Source organism: Pseudophryne corroboree, chromosome 8 (genome assembly GCF_028390025.1).
Source record: "Pseudophryne corroboree isolate aPseCor3 chromosome 8, aPseCor3.hap2, whole genome shotgun sequence".
Lineage (NCBI taxonomy): Eukaryota > Metazoa > Chordata > Amphibia > Anura > Myobatrachidae > Pseudophryne > Pseudophryne corroboree.
Genome location: NC_086451.1, coordinates 272,926,382 through 272,948,308, shown reverse-complemented (window position 1 = coordinate 272,948,308; position 21,927 = coordinate 272,926,382). Strand labels below are relative to the sequence as shown.

At 41.8% G+C, this 21,927-nt stretch overlaps 1 long non-coding RNA gene across 1 annotated transcript in view; it reads left to right on the top strand.

Annotated features, from left to right (window-relative positions):
• LOC134947714 (uncharacterized) overlaps positions 1–21,927 on the top strand; it is a 137,078-nt gene that overhangs the window by 89,133 nt on the left and 26,018 nt on the right. Inside the window, exons 2-4 of the long non-coding RNA XR_010182717.1 lie at positions 14,201–14,252; positions 18,455–18,592; positions 21,675–21,710. This is a non-coding gene — a long non-coding RNA (uncharacterized LOC134947714). The remainder of the gene's footprint in view (positions 1–14,200; positions 14,253–18,454; positions 18,593–21,674; positions 21,711–21,927) is intronic.

Genomic DNA, 21,927 nt, shown 5'->3' with positions numbered 1-21,927 from the left:
GTACCGAAGCCGGATGGCTCGGTAAGGCCTATTCTAAATCTGAAGTCCTTGAACCTCTACATAAAAAAGTTCAAGTTCAAGATGGAGTCACTCAGAGCAGTGATAGCGAACCTGGAAGAAGGGGACTTTATGGTATCCTTGGACATCAAGGATGCGTATCTACACGTTCCGATTTACCCCGCACACCAGGGGTACCTCAGGTTCATTGTTCAAAACTGTCACTATCAGTTTCAGACGCTGCCGTTCGGATTGTCCACGGCGCCTCGGGTCTTTACCAAGGTAATGGCCGAGATGATGATTCTTCTTCGAAGAAAAGGCGTATTAGTTATCCCATACTTGGACGATCTCCTAATAAGGGCAAGGTCCAGAGAACAGCTGGAGACAGCTTTAGCACTATCTCAAGAGGTGCTAAGACAACACGGGTGGATTCTGAATATTCCAAAATCCCATTTAATCCCGACAACTCGTCTGCTGTTCCTAGGAATGATTCTGGACACGGTTCAGAAAAAGGTTTTCCTTCCAGAGGGAAAAGCCAAGGAGTTATCCGATCTGGTCAGGAACCTCCTAAAACCAGGAAAAGTGTCAGTACATCAATGCACAAGAGTCCTGGGAAAAATGGTGGCTTCTTACGAAGCAATTCCATTCGGCAGATTCCATGCAAGAATATTCCAAAGGGATCTGTTGGACAAATGGTCAGGGTCGCATCTGCAGATGCACCTGCGAATAACCCTGTCACCAAAGACAAGGGTGTCACTTCTGTGGTGGTTGCAGAAGGCTCACCTATTAGAAGGCCGCAGATTCGGCATTCAGGATTGGATCCTGGTGACCACGGACGCCAGCCTGAGAGGCTGGGGAGCAGTCACACAAGGAAGAAACTTCCAGGGAGTATGGACGAGTCTGGAAAAGTCTCTTCACATAAACATTCTGGAACTAAGAGCAATCTACAATGCTCTAAGCCAGGCGGAACTTCTCCTGCAAGGAAAGCCGGTGTTGATTCAGTCGGACAACATCACGGCGGTCGCCCATGTAAACAGGCAGGGCGGCACAAGAAGCAGGAGTGCAATGGCAGAAGCTGCCAAGATTCTTCGCTGGGCGGAGAATCACGTGATAGCACTGTCAGCAGTGTTCATCCCGGGCGTGGACAACTGGGAAGCAGACTTCCTCAGCAGACACGATCTTCATCCGGGAGAGTGGGGTCTACATCCAGAAGTCTTCAACATGTTAATAGACCGTTGGGAAAGACCAATTGTAGACATGATGGCGTCTCGCCTCAACAAGAAACTGGACAAATATTGCGCCAGGTCAAGAGATCCACAGGCAATAGCTGTGGACGCACTGGTAACTCCTTGGGTGTACCAGTCAGTGTATGTGTTTCCTCCTCTGCCGCTCATACCAAAGGTATTGAAGATCATACGGCAAAGAAGAGTAAGAACAATACTAGTGGTTCCGGATTGGCCGAGAAGGACTTGGTATCCGGAACTTCAAGAGATGCTCACGGACGAACCGTGGCCTCTACCTCTGAGAAGGGACCTGCTACAGCAGGGTCCCTGTCTTTTTCAAGACTTACCGCGGCTGCGTTTGACGGCATGGCGGTTGAACGCCAGATCCTAAAAGGGAAAGGCATTCCAGAAGAAGTCATTCCTACCTTGATTAAGGCACGGAAGGAAGTCACCGTGAAACATTATCACCGCATTTGGCGAAAATATGTAGCGTGGTGCGAGGATCGGAGGGTTCCGACGGAGGAATTCCAACTGGGTCGTTTCCTACATTTCCTGCAATCAGGATTATCTATGGGTCTCAAATTGGGATCCATTAAGGTTCAAATTTCGGCCCTGTCAATATTCTTCCAAAAAGAATTGGCCTCTGTCCCTGAGGTCCAGACTTTTGTCAAGGGAGTACTGCATATACAGCCTCCTGTGGTGCCTCCGGTGGCACCGTGGGATCTAAATGTAGTTTTAGATTTCCTCAAATCCCATTGGTTTGAACCATTGAAAAAGGTGGATTTGAAATATCTCACATTGAAAGTGACTATGTTACTAGCCCTGGCCTCTGCCAGGAGAGTATCTGAATTGGCGGCTTTATCTTATAAAAGTCCTTATCTAATCTTCCATTCGGATAGGGCAGAACTGCGGACTCGTCCGCATTTTCTCCCTAAAGTGGTATCAGCATTTCATCTGAACCAACCTATTGTGGTGCCTGCGGCCACTAGCGACTTGGAGGACTCCAAGTTGTTGGACGTTGTCAGAGCCTTAAAAATATACATTGCAAGGACGGCTGGAGTCAGAAAATCTGACTCGCTGTTTATATTGTATGCACCCAACAAGTTGGGCGCACCTGCTTCTAAGCAGTCGATTGCTCGTTGGATTTGTAACACAATTCAACTTGCACATTCTGTGGCAGGCCTGCCACAGCCTAAAACTGTAAAAGCCCACTCCACAAGGAAGGTGGGCTCATCTTGGGCGGCTGCCCGAGGGGTCTCGGCATTACAACTCTGCCGAGCAGCTACGTGGTCGGGGGAGAACACGTTTGTAAAATTTTACAAATTTGATACCCTGGCAAAGGAGGACCTGGAGTTCTCTCATTCGGTGCTGCAGAGTCATCCGCACTCTCCCGCCCGTTTGGGAGCTTTGGTATAATCCCCATGGTCCTTTCAGGAACCCCAGCATCCACTTAGGACGATAGAGAAAATAAGAATTTACTTACCGATAATTCTATTTCTCGGAGTCCGTAGTGGATGCTGGGCGCCCATCCCAAGTGCGGATTATCTGCAATACTTGTACATAGTTATTGTTAACTAATTCGGGTTATTGTTAAGGAGCCATCTTTAAGAGGCCCTTTCTGTTGTCATACTGTTAACTGGGTTTAGATCACAAGTTGTACGGTGTGATTGGTGTGGCTGGTATGAGTCTTACCCGGGATTCAAAATGCCTCCCTTATTGTGTATGCTCGTCCGGGCACAGTACCTAACTGGAGTCTGGAGGAGGGTCATAGGGGGAGGAGCCAGTGCACACCACCTGACCTAGTAAAGCTTTACTTTTTTGTGCCCTGTCTCCTGCGGAGCCGCTATTCCCCATGGTCCTTTCAGGAACCCCAGCATCCACTACGGACTCCGAGAAATAGAATTATCGGTAAGTAAATTCTTATTTTTGCCTAATTGCTATCAAAAATCCTGCTGCGATCAACTTGGAATTACCCCCCATGTGCACTGCATGAGGGGCAGATATAACATGTGCAGAGAGATTAGATTTGGGTGGGGTGTATTCAAACTGAAATCTAAATTGCAGTGTAAAAATAAAGCAGCCAGTATTTACCCTGCACGGAAACAAAATATCCCACCTAAATCTAACTCTTTCTGCAAATGTTATATCTGCCCCCCCGCCCCCTGCAGTGCACATGGTTTTGCCCAATTGCTAACAAACTTGCTGCTACGATCAACTCAGAATTACCCCCCATACCCTTTAGTGGGCCTCTGCGATTGTATTCCCCTGGTGGGCTCTTCATACATCAGTCTGACACTGTTCATAATTAAAAATGTTACTCCTGGTAAGTGCAAGTCAATGAGATATTACATTAGCAACAGTAATGTGCAGTCAGGGTAGGCAGGAAAGGTAGAGCCTTACATGTCATACTCCAGTATATTCCAGAGTTTCAGCTATAAAGTTGATTAGAATTACACAAAGAAAAGATGTATAACCTACAGTATAATATCATTTTTTTATTATTCAAATCAATTTATTGTCAAAGTTCACCACATTTGCAGCGCTCCACTTGAAATATTAGGGAGAGACCAGAGGCAACTATAAACTCAACATCTCCTCTGTAATAGTCAGAAACTGCCTGGAGCTGGGGGGCACTTGGGGGGTAATTCAGACCTGATCACGTGCTACCGTCTTTTGCAGCACTGTGATCAGGTCAGAACTGCGCATGCATATGCACCGCAATGCGCAGGCACGTCGCACGGGTACAAAGCGGATCGTTGCTGTGCGATGGGTTTTATGAAGAATCCATTCACACAGCTGATTACAAGGAGATTGACAGGAAGTAGGTGTTTGTGGGTGGCAACTGATCATTTTATGGGAGTGGTTGGAAAAACGCAGGCATGTCCAGGGCCGTCTTTTCCTATGGGCTCAATGGGCTCTTGCCCAAGGGCCCCAAGTGTATAAGGGTCCTACCCTGATAGCTTAGGCTCCCCTTTTTCCAGGGGTACCAGATTTTTGTAAATCGGCCCTGGGGAACCGGAGATATCCGACTTGAAAGCAGTGGTCCCCATCCAAGCCTGTTCATTGCTCCTCCCAGCCAGATATCTCAAGTTATGTCTGATTTAGAATTTTTATGAGGGTACAGTCCAAAAGCTGTGACTCTCCCCTTTCAGTGGACACTGGCAGCTTGTCTATACTATGCCCAGAACCAGAGATATCAGCCTTCAAGCAGCTGGTCCCTGCTCCATCTCCACACGCCTAATATGCAGTTTTAGATTTTCATTGGTGAATTGCTCTGGCTCCTGAAATCTGATCCCCAAGTCCCTAGAACCTTCTGAAAGGTGGGACTCTCTAGTTTTTTTTTTTTTTTATCCATTTCAAAGCTAAGAAATATATCTTCAGGAACTTGAGATATCTGCAGTCAAGCAAGCTGCCCTCCCACTAGAAAATGATAACTATTAAGCCCACTCCACTATCCACCCCTCCCCTACGTATTAAACACCCCCTACCACCCTGGAAGTCATGTACCAGGGCTTCTTCATTCAGCCCAATGCCCCCTTCTACAGTTTAGTCCCATCTGTGCAGTAAAGGAGCAATTAGCAGAAATTACTGCTCCAGGTCCTACATGCTAAGCGGAAGATAGAACACCCCCTACCGCCCGCAGGACATCAAAGCTGCCGCTGATAGCAACCCCTACCGCTGGAGGATGGGTAGGGGGACCAGTGCATTGCTGTGCCCAGGGGCCTACTCTGTTGTTAAGATGGCCCTGGGCATGTCCAAGCATTTGCAGGGCAGGTGTCTGACATCAATTCCGGCCCCGGACAGGCTGAGGTGATCGCAGCGGCTGACTAAGTTCTGGGCAACTCAGAAACTGCACAAAGTTTTTTGTACCGCTCGGCTGCACATGCGATCGCACACTTGTTAAGCTAAAATACACTCCCCAGTGGGCGGCGACTATGCGAACGCAGAACTGCAAAAAACAGCTAGCGAGCGATCAGGTCTGAATTACCCCCTATGGGCAATAATGCTGCAAAACAAAGCACAATGGACGTAAAGAGTCACATCTACCTCAGTGAGGGCGTGTGGCTTTATGCATTGTCAGGTGACCTATTCAGGAAGTTCCTCCCACACCTCACCAAGAACAGCCAACATGAAGGAGAAATTGATGATCAATATGGCTCCCTCCTTTGTGCAACCCTAGCCCCCTGCCACAGTGATGAAGCAGAAAGTGCCCAACAAGTTTTTTTAATGGTTCTGCAACATGTTTTAATGGGTTATTCTATGATGGGCACCTCTAACCTTTAGGCACCAACCTCAGCAGCCTGCCTCCAGTATGATTGTGTTGATTAGTACAGTAATTCAAACACAGACTAAGGGATAAGCCACCTGGTACATTTATTTGCAAATAACAGAATTTAAGGCTAGTGGCAGAATGAAAAGATTAATGGGAAAATAACATTAGCCCTCTGTAGTATTGCTAAGGTAATCCACAATAGGGCTTGATAAATAATATGGTTTTATACACCAAGACAGAGGTTCCCAAACTCCGTCATTGCAGTCCAGATTTTGAGGATATCCATGCTTGAGCACAGGTAACGTAATTAGTGACTCAGTTAATTTATTTTAACCATTTAGACTGAAGCATTGATATTTGTAAAAGTGTGGACTGGAATTGTGGAGTTTGGGAAACTATCCACAAATTGATAAATAAACTGGTTTGCAACAGATGCCCAGTAACAACAATATAAGCTCATTCAAGCAATAACAATTAGAGATGTGTGAAGACCCCTATGTTTTGGTTCTTAACAATAGTTATGTTTTGGATTTGGACCTGGATATCTTGAAAAAAATTGCTAAAAGACACTAAAACCATGTAATTTGGACCGGTTTTTGTTCTTACGGTATCATAAATATCAATGACATTGATTTCAAGTCATTTCCATCTTAAAATGTCTACTGAAATGTGAAATCACAAGTGAGGAACTTACATGCTATCCAAAAAATGTAAGATTTGTATTTTAGATCTAAGATCCAAACTTGGCGAGATAACCCTAGGAAGGACTCGGTTTGACTTGTAACCACAAAGTGACCCAAGCCGGGACTCTGTTCGACTTGCATGCCAAAGTTTGTTTATTTTTCAGTAAAACTGAACTGCTCATCTCTGTTATAATGTGGAATCAACAATAATACTGTAAATTATAGATTACTAACAAATAGTGTAACCCATGGTGATTAAGCAATAAGAACTCTACAGCTCTTAACTGACAATCACTCAATTCTGTTTAGGCTATACTCATGCATTCCATGTACTTGCATGCAGAGCCTGCCCTAATCAATATAATGCCCTAGGCAAGATTTTGTCTGGTGACCCCTAGCACCACTGCTACTTCCACATCTAACGCTGCACCCCTTTCCCATCACCATTACCCCTTATAGCAGTCATAGCAGTCCACATTTTGGTGCTCCTACCCCCTAGGAACAGTTTGCACATTCGGTGCACAACCCAAAAAGGGGCGTGTTCTTTTGGGAAGGGGCATGTCCACACAATAGTACCCCCAATTCAAATTACACAACACAATAGTGCAACTTTATTCACAGTATATCATGATATCATGCAATAGTATCCCTTATTCACGTTATATTACCCAGTAGTACCACTTTAATGTATATACTTTACTAATCACAGTAGTGTTCCTTATTCACATTACATCACACTGAATTGATGCCTATTCACATACACCACACCATATTGCTCTTTATTCACATTAGATCACACAGTAATGCCTTTTCTATACATTACGCCACACAGTAGAGCACCTTATACACATAATGCCACACATTAGCAATGCCTTTATACACATAATACCACAAAGTAATGCACCTTACACTACAACACACATTATTAATGTCCTTATAAACATAATGCACCTTACACATTATGCCAACCCTCATTAATGCCCTTATACACATATTGACACACACAATGCCCCTTACACATATGCTGAACACTATTGCACAATGAACCTACCCACACACAACACTCACTCAGCACACTGTGACCTCTGCCTCTGCTTGGATACAGATGTGTCCTCATACATCTTGCCTCAATATGCCATGCAGCTCCTGTCCAGCTCTACTAATGTTGGATGCCTTTTTTTGCAGAAAATGCATCTTATTTTCATTGCTATGTGACTAAGATGCACAAGCAGCTTCTACTGATTAAAATGATCATTAGCATGCCTATATTCTGTGTGTGACTGTGGCTGTGTCTGCATATGAAATGCTACATTACAATGATTTCCAGGAATACACTGTAATGTAGCATTTCATGTGTAGATTCTGCTGCAGTCACACACAGAATATAGGCATGCCGCATATCATTTTAATCAGCAGAATCTGCTTGTGCCCCTAGGCATTCCAAATGCCCTAGGCATATGCCTAGTTTGCCTATGCCATTGCCTAGGGCTGGCTCTGCTTACATGCACTGACTAACAATACATATTTTAAAAAATACTGAAGCTGATGAAGAGTGAGTAGTATTTCAAGTTGCATATGGTATCTTGCATGAGTTGACTGTGCATGCTGAGAAAGTGAATGCATGTACTGTATATGTGCCAATGCAGACTTGCAAAACTCTGCAAATTATATTCATCTGCATCTGTGGAGGAGAGGCAAGGAAGGTAAGTGCATTCTAAGGTAAACCCATTATATGTAAACCATGTACAGCAAATGTGTTTTGACGGACACTGAGTGAGTGACGGACTTGGAGTGGAAGTGATGGGAAAGCGGAAGTGATGGGAGATCATGCATGAGGGATGTGCAGGAGCAGCGAGTTGCAGCGAGGAGCCGGAGACATGGCCGGTAGTAAGGTTCTGGGCAGTGGGAGGTGTCGGACAGCGGGAGCCAAGGGGATGTGCAGGAGCCACGGCTGTAAGTAACGTGCCAGGCAGCGGTCTCAAGGTGCCGGCAGCCGGGAGCTGTGAAAAGTGCAGCCGGGAGCTGAGTTGAGCAAGTGCAGGAGCAAGGTCCCAGGAGCTTTGCTGGGAACAGAGCCAGGAGCAGGAGAAAGGTGCTGGGAGCAGTTACCAGTGAGAGGGCGCTGCTGCAGGAGGACCAGCAACTCTCCAGATACGCAAGTATCACTATTGTCACACATTCCACTGTTATACACTATTACACATTCCTTTGATTGTAGTGATCGTATAATCAATTACTTTTTCTGTTGGGAATATTGTTCTTCGCAGCTAGGCTATAGTACCGTATTGCATTGCATAGTTTGTATTGCTTTTCTAAATTAACAGGGAGTTAGACTTTACAAACATAATGGGAGGGGCTGTGATTGAGAATCTCACTCAGTGCGTGTCGTGCATGATGTATGCACACCTGCAGCAAGCATCCCAGTATGAATACATCTGCGTGAGGTGTGTTCGAATGGCTGCCCTGGAAGCCCATGTAACTGATCTAGAGCAAATCATTACATGACTGAGGGATATTCACAATCTCGAGCAAAGCTTACATAGAATGGTGGAGGATTTGCAGGGGGAAACACCGGTAGACGAAGACAATCAGGTAGGCAGTTGGGTCACAGTTAGAAGGAAGAAAAAGAGGGGGAGGCACGACATCTCTGAACTACCAAACCCGAACAAATTTTCCTGATTGGACGAAGTTTTGGTGGATGGTAGTGAGGAAATGATGGAGCTGGAGGAGACTGTTCCCTCTAGCAACTGGAGGAGCAGTCCCTCTGGCAGAGATGGGACAAAAGAAAGTGAGGTACATAGTCAGAATGTGGTGGTAGGGGATTCTATTATCAGGAAGACAGATAGGGCAATCTGCTACCAAGACCATGATTGGCGTACAGGCTTTTGTCTCCCGGGTGCTTGGGTATGGCACATTGCAGACCGGGTAGAAAGATTGTTGAAAGGGGCTGGGAATGACCCGGCGGTCTTGGTGCATGTTGGCACCAATGACAAAGTTAGTGGTAGGTGGAATATCCTTAAGAAAGATTATAGAGACTTAGGCCAGAAACTAAAGGCAAGGACATCTAAGATAATATTCTCTGATATATTACCTGTGCCACGCGCTAGTCCAGGGAGGCAGAGGGAGATTAGGGAGGTAAATGTGTGGCTAAGAGATTGGTGTAAGACGGAGGGATTTGTGTTCCTGGAACACTGGGCGGACTTTTCAGTCAGGCACCATCTTTTTTGTCACAATGGATTGCACCTGAATAAGAAGGGGTCAGCAGTGCTGGGTGGAAGGATGGTTAGAAGGTTGGAGGAGATTTTAAACTAGGTGCCTGGGGGGAGGGTTTAGCTAGAAACCACGGGTTACACAGTGAGAATAGTAAGGATGGAGGTAGTGAACTAAATGGGGGTGGAGAAGGGGTGATGGAAAGAGCAGCTGTCAGCGGTTTTAACGAGAGTATTACCAAGGGTATTTCAAAAACATTAACTAACAACGATTATGGGTCATAAATACTGCATATAGAAAATGAAGTCCCTAGCACCAGGAGGAATACTTAACTTAATTGTATGTATGTAAACACTAGAAGCCTTGCAGGAAAAAAGGGGGAACTTGAAGTCCTTGCTGTAAGCAAACAGTATGATATTGTAGGCATTACTGAAACTTGATGGGATGAATCTCATGATTGGACAGTCAATCTAGAGGTTTATACGCTGTTCAGGAAAGATAGATTAAATAAACTGGTTGGAGGGGTATGTCTTTACGTAAAGCCGTTTTTAAAACCTGAGATACGGGAAATATTCATGAGGGGACTGTAAATACTGTTGAGACGTTATGGGCAGAACTTACATGCATGGGAAAGGGAACAAAAAAGATAGTATTAGGGTTATGCTACAAGCCGCCTGGTATTAATGTGTCTGATGAGGAATTGTTACTTAATCAGATTGAAAAAGTGGCAGGACTAGGAGATGCAATAGTGATGGGAGACTTTACCTATCTGGAGATTAATTGGAAAACTGATTTGTGTGACACTGCTAGGGGTAATAGGTTTTTAAACACACTAAAAGATAACTACTTACTTCAACAAATCGAGGAACCAGCTAGGTACAATGCAATCTTAGACCTGATAGTAACAAAAAATGGGGAATTGATATCAAATAGTATAGTAGGGGAGCACATGGGATACAGTGACCACAATATGGTCAAATTCAATATCAGTTTTCACAAGCAGTCCTATATAGGTGTAACTAGAACTCTAAACTTTAGCAAAGCCAACTTAAACATGATGAAGGAAGCTTTAAGAGACATTAAATGGGAAATTTTGTTTCAAGAAAAAAATACTACAGAGAAATGGGAGGTATTAAAAATGCTGCTCAATAATTGTACTTGTAAATTTATTCCCATGGGCAGCAAACAAAGGAGTAATAATTACAAACCAATGTGACTTAACAAAAAGATTAAGGAACTAATGGCAAAAAGAGGTGAGAAATAAAAAAAATATATCAGACAGGAAAGCGGAGTCATTCCAGAACTATAAAGATTGTATCAAAATAAGCTAAAAAGAAATAAGAGCAGCTATAATAGAAACTGAAAAGCTAGTAGCAAAGGAAAGTAAATCAAACCCCAAAAAAGTTTTTTTTAAATACATCAACAGCAAAAGATTAAAGAAGGAGAGTATAGGCCCCTTTAAAGGACAATTTGGGCATCTTATTCAAAAATGATAATGACATAGCGGAAAATTTAAATGAGTTTTTCTAATCTGTATTCACAACAGAGGACCAGATGGTGGGATTAACACATAACCTCAGCAACGATAATGTCCCACTACTAAATGCTTATTTAAGGGAGGAAGAAGTCTGTGTCCCAACGAAATTCACCCTAGGGTTCTCATGGAACTACACTCCTAACTAGCAAGACAGCTATATTTGCTTTCCAAGGACTCACTTACATCAGGCATGCTTCCCAAAGACTGGCGTATAGCGGAAGTAGTGACAATATTCAAAAAGTGAAGTAAATCTGAACCGGGTGACTATAGACCTGTTAGTCTTACATCTATAGTGGGGAAATTACTGGAAGGTATTTTAAGGGATAGTATACAGAAGTTCCTTGAAGCCAATAAGATTATAATAGGAATCAACAAGGATTTCTGAAGGATAGATCATGTCAAACAAACTTACTAGGATTTTATGAAACAGTTAGTGTGAACCTAGATCAGGGTAAGGAGGTGGATGTAATCTTTTTAGACTTTGCTAAAGCTTTCGACACAGCACTGCACATGAGACTTATTTACAAGTTATAAGAACTGGGGCTAGGGAGCACAATATGCACTTGAGTGAGAAATTGGTTATATAATAGGGAACAGCGAGATGTGGTAAATGGAACTTTTTCAAATTAAACTGAGGTACTAAGTGATGTGCCACAATGGTCTGTACTTGGACCACTATTGTCTAACATTTTTATAAATGATCTAGCGGTAGGTCTAGAGAGCATGGTGTCAATTTTTGCAGACAATACCAAACTGTGTAAGGTTATAAATTTGGTGGGGGATGCTGAGTCTCTTCAGAATGATTTATTTAAACTGGAAGCATAGGCAGCAAAATGGAGAAAATGTAAGGTAATGCACTTTGGTAGCAAGGAAAACAATACCACATACATACTAAATGGGGTAAAATTAGTGTTTTCTGTATTGGAAAAATACTTAGGTATTCACATAGATAACAAACTTAGCAGCAGTACCCAAAGTAAGATTTCAGCAAAGAAGGCAAACAAGGTATTAGCATGCATAAAGGAGGGAATTGACGCAAGGTATGAGAATGTTATACTCCCATTATATAAATCCCTAGTGAGGCCACATCTTGAATACTGTGCACAATTTTGGGCACCATACTACAATACAGATATCCTGGATCTAGAAAAGGTTAAGAGATGGGTGACCAAACTGATTAACGGGTTGGAGACTCTGGAATATGAGGAATGGGTTGCTAGGCTAGGCATGTTTACTCTGGGAAAAAAGGAGACTAAGAGGAGACATGATGAACCTTTACAAATATATAAGGGGACAATTCACAGAGCTTTCGAGGGATATGTGTTTGATAATATCGACACAGAGGACACGTGGACATCCGCTCAGGTTAGATGAGAGGAGATTTCGCACACAGAGGCGAAAAGGTTTCTTCACTGTAAGGACAATACGTGTTTGGAATTTACTTTCTGAGACAGTAGTAATGGCAGACTCAGTCAATACTTTTAAAAATGGGCTAGATAAATTCTGAATGGATAAGGGTATACAGGGTTATGGTGGGTAGATCACGCACTGGGAAATAAAAGGGAATATAAATAACAGCTGACTTTCACAACAGGTAAAATTAGTCATAAAAGTAATACAGTGTAGGAGTCCACAAATGGGTTGAACTCGATGGACAATTTGTCTTTTTTCAACCTCAGAAACTGTTGCTATGTTACTATGTAAATGCAGATCATGCTAATCTGAGCAATCTCCATATGTACCAGATAGGATATGTGTGAAAATAAGATATTCTATTGTGGTAGCTAGAAATGTTGTGATCATTGTATAGAAACCTTGTGTTTCATGCTCTGTACTTACATTTAGACTACAACTCTTCCACACATATATATATATATATATATATATATATATACACACACACACACAAATGTATTTGTTCTTATCAAGGATTTGAGACTATGTTATACATGATGCACATGTTACACATGATAATGTACATACTGTACATATGTAGGTGTCTTGTGGTTATTGAGATATCAGTCTCCTGAAATTCAGTAATTGCCACTGAACCATGTTAGCTGATATATATTTTTTTATTTCGCCTGGATGACATATAAAATGTTACACATAAAACAGCCCTCAAAGTAAATGGCTACGTAAACTCATGCATAAAATAATATTGCTGTACTCTATAGTTTGATTCAAAACAGGGACATTATTCAAAATGGGGACTTAATTTTAATTTTATATCAACAAGCCTAAATATTCTCCAAAACAAACCATTTAGGGCCATCTGCTCTGTAAGAAATCCATACTATAGTACATAGAATAAAGTCAATAGATTTCAATGCTGGGTGTTCCATACTATACACAATTACAATAACTTCTTGGTCATTATTGTGACTAGTTAATTCTTATATAAAGTGAAATTATAAACTTCATTAGAAAACATAACAAACGAAGAAACTATATACACTTATATTGTAAGAAAACAAGATACCGATGATTGCTCATGAACCAGTTCATTCCACTGACTGTAACATAATGGGTAAACACAAATCAGTTGTTTGACTCTGTAGTATATAGTACCCGAATATTACTCAGCGGGTGGAAAGGGTTATTTTAACTGTAGCTGGGACAATGAATGGCAGATACATTTGGGTGATTTTTCTTGGCAACAACACTGCAGCAGAAATGTTATATGATTTTACAATTACAAATATTACACTGAAAATAAACCTTTCATGGTATATGGGTGACTACTGATTCAAAATTCAATTTGTATTCTTGCAGCTAAACATTCTGAATCACTGCCAAGTACAATAGTTAAATATTTAGTATCCTAAATAAGTATGCTTTGAATAATGGCTCCACTTTTATAATTCCAAGCATACAGAATTGTCTTATCTCAGACTGCATTTGATAGCCAAATTCTAAAGCACAGGTCAAGCCATGTTGTCATATACCAAATAATTGAGCATTGTTAATTCTCTACTTGACAGAGGTTGAAACACCAAAGTTGAATTTAAAAAGACTGATAGATATAGTCATACAATTATCTATTGTTAATTTAAGTGAAAATACCAAAGTAAAAATATAGCCACATTTACTATGTACAGTATATAGCCACATATAAAGGATACCAATAAAGATTAAGGGGCTCACACTGAGTTGGGTGCAGTTTATGAACATTTGTTTAGTGTGCAAAAATGAGAATGGATCAATATATGGCAAATGCCTATGTCTTTATGGAGATCTGTTTGCATCTGACACTTCCACCTCCTTTTGATTGCAGATGCAGAACGGGTTAGAAAAGGGAATGCAAATGCAGTCCAAGTACAGTAAGCGTACGTTTACAGAAAATCCAAATGAAGCAGTCCTGGAAGGAGGTGCAGATATGCCTGTCAGTATCCATATCTGATGCGAATGATGGCTGCTGCTGATGACAGCACTGGCAGATTCACTTCTGGAAAGGACAGTGCTTCATTCATTACTCTGTTGTATATTATATGTGTTAGTGAGCGTATATTAACCGGATTAATAAGCTACTTTCATTTTATAACATAACGGAAGACTTAATAAAGTTCCAATAATTCCCTCGCTGTATTGTTTGTCACAGAGGCATCACTATGGGTGTGTGTTAAGTGTGGACTGCACCCAAGTGTCATCCAACTCAGCGATTTGTAGCCGGGTGCATCACTGTGACATTGTCATGCAGTGCCCAGCTTCTGTCACTGAAGAGAAGCTGGAAGTGCTGGAGTGTTTGCAAACTCACATGACAATTAACCAATATAAAAACAACCCAAAAACTTTTTACACAGAGAGCTGTGAAGTTTTGGAAATTCTGGACCAGATCATTTTTTGTCATTAGATTTGTGTTAGAATCAGAAACAATTAGAGAAATGCTTCACTTAGTGAATCATTGTTAATACATGGAATGTTGTCAAGTTCAGATTGGATTGATTATCAATTGTTCTTTCTTCCTTTTGAATTACAGTACATAAATTATGTACCTAGTGGCGTCACAAGGGGTGTGCTGCCCACTCCCGGGTGTCACCAGTCGAGGGGTGACATCCAAATGCCAGCTCCTGCTGAGTGACAAGAGCCAGGTGCTGCAGTGTAACATTATATGCAGCACTTGGCTACTGTCACTGTGTATGAGCCGTCAGAACCCCCAGAGTGATGAAAATGGGGGTTGGGATGTTAAACTCCACTCCTTCCATGAAGCCCCGCCCCTTCTCATAAAGCTCTGCTCCCTTCGCACGTCCCTGCATCTGGTGTCACTACAGTAAGTGACACCTCTGTACATACCTTTAAGGTCGTATCTTAGACAACTGCTATGCTTGACAATTGGACAGTCCAAATTAGATTGTTAAACTGGGTAATCACGGTCAGATAAAAAGGCATTTTATCTGACAGTCTGACACCAATCAGATATCCTGAGCATACACTGTGAGATATCTGACAGTGTATGGCCCACTATATTTAGGTTTCTCCGATAGGGAGGCAACATTACCTCATTCCCTCACTGTAAAGGAGCAGGGAAAATGTCTGTTGGTCAGCTGCTTCATTGCATACACAGCCCTGTGTGGCTGACTTGACACTTCCACATATCGCATCAGATGGGCATGCTGGACTATCTTGCATCAATGACAGTTCAATTTTTTTGGATCAATCACGCAAATACAATGCACAGGTATCTGGCAATTGGGTGGATCAGCCAGATTCGGACAGATCATTTTATAGTGTATGCACAGCATTACTCTCCAAAGCAACACCTGTTCCCTTGTTACTTGCATATGGCTGTAGAAATTCCTTTACATAGTGGTATATGTGTGTGTGACTATTTATGGATGGTAATATGGTGTTTGTGGGGAGTGGTTGGGAATAAGCAGGCTTGTCATGGCTGTTTTCGGGGGGGGGGGGGGGGGGTTCTGATGTCATCTGTGAGCACTGCGTTCAAAAATATTGCACCCACTGCGACTGCATTCTCAGTGATTTGAGTATGCTGAAGTGAGCAGCAAATGTTGATGGTGCTCATTTTTTTGTGTATGCATTGCAAATCTACTAATGCATACGCAGATTGGTGACTGTGGGTATTTTTTATCCTTTCTGGGCAGCTCTTCCCATGTGAGTTATAGCAATAGCAGATTTGTGAGAATTGCTGCCTCAGTAGCGATCCACAATGAATTAGGCCCTCATATAGCTATGCAGGGGTGCTTATAAAGCTCCAGGTTATCCAGTAGGTTTCAGGAAGCCTTCATAAATACCAGGCTTGTAATTGAAAATGCCTAATACATTTATTAGTTCATAGTAGCAAATCACAGATACATGTTGATGTTTCAGTCCTCGGGGGAACTTTTGTCAAGACGTGTGTGGTAAACAGGCACCGCACACATCTTGACAAAGGTCCCCCAGAGGACCAAAACCTATAAATTTGGTTTTAATATATGAATTCCAAGCTGTGGCAATATCCAAATTGGGACTTGGTTTGGATCGAATCTTCTCAGGATACCCGAACTGAGTTTTGGCTAACATCAGATCCACAAAATTCGGGTGGGATTGGACTTCTAGAGAACCTAATGGCACATCTCCAATATATACAGTATATATATATATATATATATATATATATAAAAATACTCTGCGCTCCGGCACTCTCGGCCTCCCCCATAGGGTGTACCTTGCTCCGGTGCCCTCCTCAGGGTAAGCGACCCTTGTACATGCACAAATAGACAATAAGAGGCGGCACTCAGCAGACTTGTGATGCAAAATCAAAAAAGTGTAATAGGTACGGTCAACGTTTCGGGGGAGGTGGTCCCCGAAACGTTGACCGTACCTATTACACTTTTTTGATTTTGCATCACAAGTCTGCTGAGTGCCGCCTCTTATTGTCTATTTGTGTATATATATATATATACAGATGTGTCCACATACATCTTTGCTATATCCCGCCATGTATGGCATGGTTTTGCATGCCATAGACTCAGAGATTTAGCCATGTTTTGTGAATTTTCTTAATTTGCTTCTTTAATATGTTACTTTATACATATTCTATTATGGCAAACAATTTTTTTTTAATTCATACACTCGCTACTCGTGAAACACAGCTTAGCCATGTTTTGCATGTTGTGCCAAATTGGTAAAAAAGAAAAGATATAAGTGGACACATCTGTATATATATACATATACAGTATACATTATTCTTCCAAAAAATTAATTTATTGTACCTTACAGGTGCATCTCACAAGAGAGGGTTTAGCAGCAATTAAAAATAGCAGCATAGTAGCCACGTGACACTAAACCCTCTCTTGTACCTGTAAGGTACAATACATTACACTTTTGGAATATAGTGGTGAGTGCCTGTACTATTGGTTTTGGATATCTTTGGACTTTTTGGCCCATTATGGAGTACCACCCATTTTACGTATGAAGCGGATGACCGGATTATATGGACTCAACAATATACTACTTCAAGCAGTACATTAATGAAAACCGCTAAGGGCATTTGGCCCATAATCTCTGAGGATCGCAGTTTACCAGCTCTCAAGGACACATCCATTTTGCCATCATTTTTTCGAGGAAGAAATATTAAAGATGTAGTGGTTCACAATGACATAACACAACACACGGTTAAAACAGCCACCCATTTCATGACCAGGAAGGGTGGCAATTACCGATGTTTGGGATGCACCACTTGCAGCTTCTTAGAGACAGGCAATACCTTTTCCCATCCCAGGTCTGGCAAGATATTTAAAATACAGCATCCAGTAACCTGCACCACGAAATTCGTGGTATATTACATCAAGTGCCCATGCAGTTTGCTATATGTGGGCAAAACTACCAGACAAATGAAGGAACGCATGACCCAACACAGGTCCAGCATACGTGCAGCCCTTGAAGGAAAAGATTGTGATCAGCCAGTGGCACGCCACTTTAGGGATGCACATCACAACTTGTCTTCAATTAGGTACCGCATTATTGATTGGGTGCCTCCTAATCCCAGAGGTGGCAACAGAGGCCGCATCCTACTGCAAAAAGAAGCAAGGTGGATCCATGTTTTACAAACTGTCCAACCATTAGGACTCAATGAATCCCTTGCACTCACTTGTTTTCTATGATTCCAGTAAAATTGGTAGTTCCTTCTATTATATTGTATTTTACAGGATAGTATGTAAATACAGTGCATGCCATAATCAGATGATTTTTGCATATAACATATCGTTACATATTGTTGCATGCTACAGATTCTTTCAGTGTACTTCCAGTGGCACACAGTTTTTTCCTATAGTTTTTATTGACAGTTATTGCTTTAGTGTAGCGTTACATGCATATTGTCTTAGGGCATCATTTGCCTCCCTCAGGTGATTAACAGCTGTTTGTGCCTTATATTAGTGCATCACACTTGGCATGCTGCATATTCATAGCACGTTTGGGTACATGTTATTATGTACAACGACTCAGTGTGACAGATTTTTTGATTATAGCACTAGTAGTCTTTCATCAGAGCATATATCTTTGTGTATGATCCAGGCTTTTTCTTCCGTAGTTTGTTTATTTGGTTTCCATGGTGATGGTTTCACTCCCCCCGCCCCGTGCCCCTGTGACGGATCCTGGGCGCCGGCGGCTGCCGATGACGTCATGTGGACTCCGGAGCAGGCGGCTGCGGCGGTTCCCGATGCACGTGGTGAGTATACAGTAAGGTATTTAAATGTATGTTTTGTCATTGTTTTTTAAGTCTTGATAAAGGAGTACAGCTCCGAAACGTTGACTAACACCAGTGGCTTTTGTGGATTCATTTGTATGCTGGAGTGCAGTCCGTGACACCATATTTCTGCATCATCTTTTGGAAAGGCACCCAGACAGGTTGCTTTCAGCTACATTGGAGTGCCGGACATCTTCTGGGTTCTATATACATATATATATATATATATATATCCATCGATTGACCTGCACTCTCATCGAAAGATGTACAAAGATGGCGGGTGCTCCTAATGGTCCTTGACAGGTCCACTTGTATACCAAAGAAAGTTCCACAAAGTGGAAGGTACACTCTCGCTGTGTCGTAGTCAATTATTCATGAAGACTTCATAGTCTTCAGGGCTTTATTGTCAACGTTTCGGTCTGTTCACACACCTTTCTAAAGACAGGTGATACATCAAGAAAAAAATGTTCAATCATATCAATGGTGAACAGAATTTCATCTGTAATGGACAATTTTTACAGTTACCATCACATGCCTCGCCGGTCCCTGGAAAATTCCACTTACCCGAAAAAAACAGCCACCCTAATAGCCAAGATAGGGTGCCTATTAGTAGTCATACTTATAGGCACCCTATCTTGGATATTTGGCTGGCATGTGACGGTAACTGTAAATATTGTCCATTACAGATGAAATTCTGTTCACCGTTGAAATGATTGAACATTTTTTCTTGATGTAACACCTTTTTTCTTGATATATATATATATATATATATATATATGTGTGTGTGTGTGTTAGAGTCCTGCTTACAAATGACTCCTCATGCTCCTAGTCAGATTTCTTCTTTATTCTAACACAGTTGTATGGTCACACAACATTTGAAAACACTTCATGGCTTCCTGACACTAGCTGAACCCACAAGCCTAGCTATCAACTGGCTGCTATTCAGCATCAGAAGCCCCACCCACCAGATCCCTCAGTACTTTTATCCCCTCCACACATCCCCAAACCAATCACACCCATGTAATGCAGCTGTGTGTAAAACCCATCCTGCTGGAAACAGCATGATCCTTAACCCTCCATTTTTCTTAGGGAACAACTCCAATGGTGGACATCAGAACTGAACAAAGTACCCCATTAGCCACATACCTTTCCCCTTAGCTTTGCCTTTGACGAAGTGGACTCTACCCCTGCAAAAATGTCCCTTTTCCTAACTCTGCCTCTCCGAGGTTCACCAACCTGGGCAATTCAGTTGTACTGGGAGGTGCAAACTTCTCCAAAAGAGTATCTGCGTTATTATGGACATACCAGGTCTATGTTCTACTACAAATTTGAAAGGTTGTAATGACAGGAACCAATGCGTGACCCTGAAATTTACCTACTTATTTATGTGCATCCATTGTAGCAGAGTGTGGTTGGTGACCAGGGTGAATACCCTACCAAGTAGTCCTGGAGGGCCTCCACTGTGCACTTAATGTCAAAACATTTCTACTCCACCATAGTAGATTTATTTTTTCTGAGGAGAAGTTTACTGCTGAGTAAAATAACATGATGTTGTTTGTGGAAGGTGGCATCTGAGATATTGGTGATCTTTAAAATGGACTGATAAGGGTCAGAAACAACAATATACTGTATGTGACAATGAGGATGTACACAATGGTATGATTATAAAAGCCTGATATTTTGCATGACTTGTTGGCGATCATTAATGGTGAAGAAATATTAAAGTGATATACTGTATATTCTATTGGTGGGTCGTGAGTGCCCTGCTCTTTGAAACATACTGTACATTATATGGTCAAAGTTGGACGTGCAGGGCCATTACAAGGCACTCCTAGTGTTGAAAGCAAAGGAGGAGTGCATAAAGCTTGGGACTGTATATATATGTATATGTGTGTCTTCATTCCAAGATTATTTTATTGATCAGACCATCATGAAAAATGAACCATCAATGTTTCAGTCCCTTCTGGGACCTTTGTCAAGATGCTATCAATGTTGGTGGTTTATTTGTCATGATGGACTGATCAATAAAATAACCTTGGAATGAAGACAGGTGAGTGCTCCCATTTGTATTAATTTTCTATTGGAGTGGAATGAATCTTGATGGTTTTTCTGTCATTGGATGTCACCCCAGCATAGGATCAAAGAATGTTAGTGTGGACTATACTTCAACTTCATATATATTTATATATATATATATATATATATATATAATGTCCATAAGATCCGGCTCTCCTATAGTATACCTTACTGCACCGGGTGCCTCCGTGTAAAACCATGCATAGATACAAAGAACGCGGCACTCCTGGTGTCTCAATCAATGGCTCTCTTAGGCAGGTAGTGGACAACGTTTCAATGACATTTATTAAGTCATTTTCCTCCTGACCTGAGGAAAATGACTTAATAAATGTAATTGAAACGTTGTCCACTACCTGCCTAAGAGAGCCATTGATTGAGACACCAGGAGTGCCGTGTTCTTTGTATCTATCTATATATATCTATATATATATATATATATATATATATATACTTAAAAACATCCAAATTGACGGCACTTCAATTAGCATGTGTATACCATGGTGCCCTCCCACAGACCAAGGGAAATATGTAAACCAGCAGAAAAATGGGCGACACGCCACGGATTAGAAAAAAGAGAAAGAGCTACGGCAGCTTATTACTTTAACGTTTCAGGTGCCTTTATTCTGCACCATTTGTCAGGATCCTGAAATGTTGAAGTAATAAGCCGCTGTAGCCATTTCCCTTATATATATATATATATATATATATATATTTATTTATTTATTTATTAGAGATGTGCAGCGGACACTTTTCGGGTTTTGTGTTTTGGATCTGGATCTCTGTTTGTGTTTTGGATCTGACTTGGTTTTGCCAAAACCACGATTTCGGGTTTTGGATCTGGATTTTTTGGGAAAAAACATAAAAACAGCTAAAATCACAGAATTTGGAGTTAATTTTGATCCTACAGTATTATTAACCTCAATAACATTAATTTCCACTAATTTCTAGTCTATTCTAGACACCTCACAACTCACAATATTGTTTTTAGGCCAGAAGGTTACACCGATGCCGCTGGATGACTAAGGTAAGCAACACAAGTGGGCGTCACAAACACGTGGCCCATCTAGGAGTGGCACTGCAGTGCCAGACAGGATGGCAGTACTAAAAACTAGGCCACAGAGAGCACATCATGCAAAGAAATAAAAAGAGGTGCAAGATGGAATTGTCCTTGGGCCCTCCCATGCATCCTTGTGTTGTATAAACAGGACATGCACACTTTAACAAACCAATAATTTCAGTGA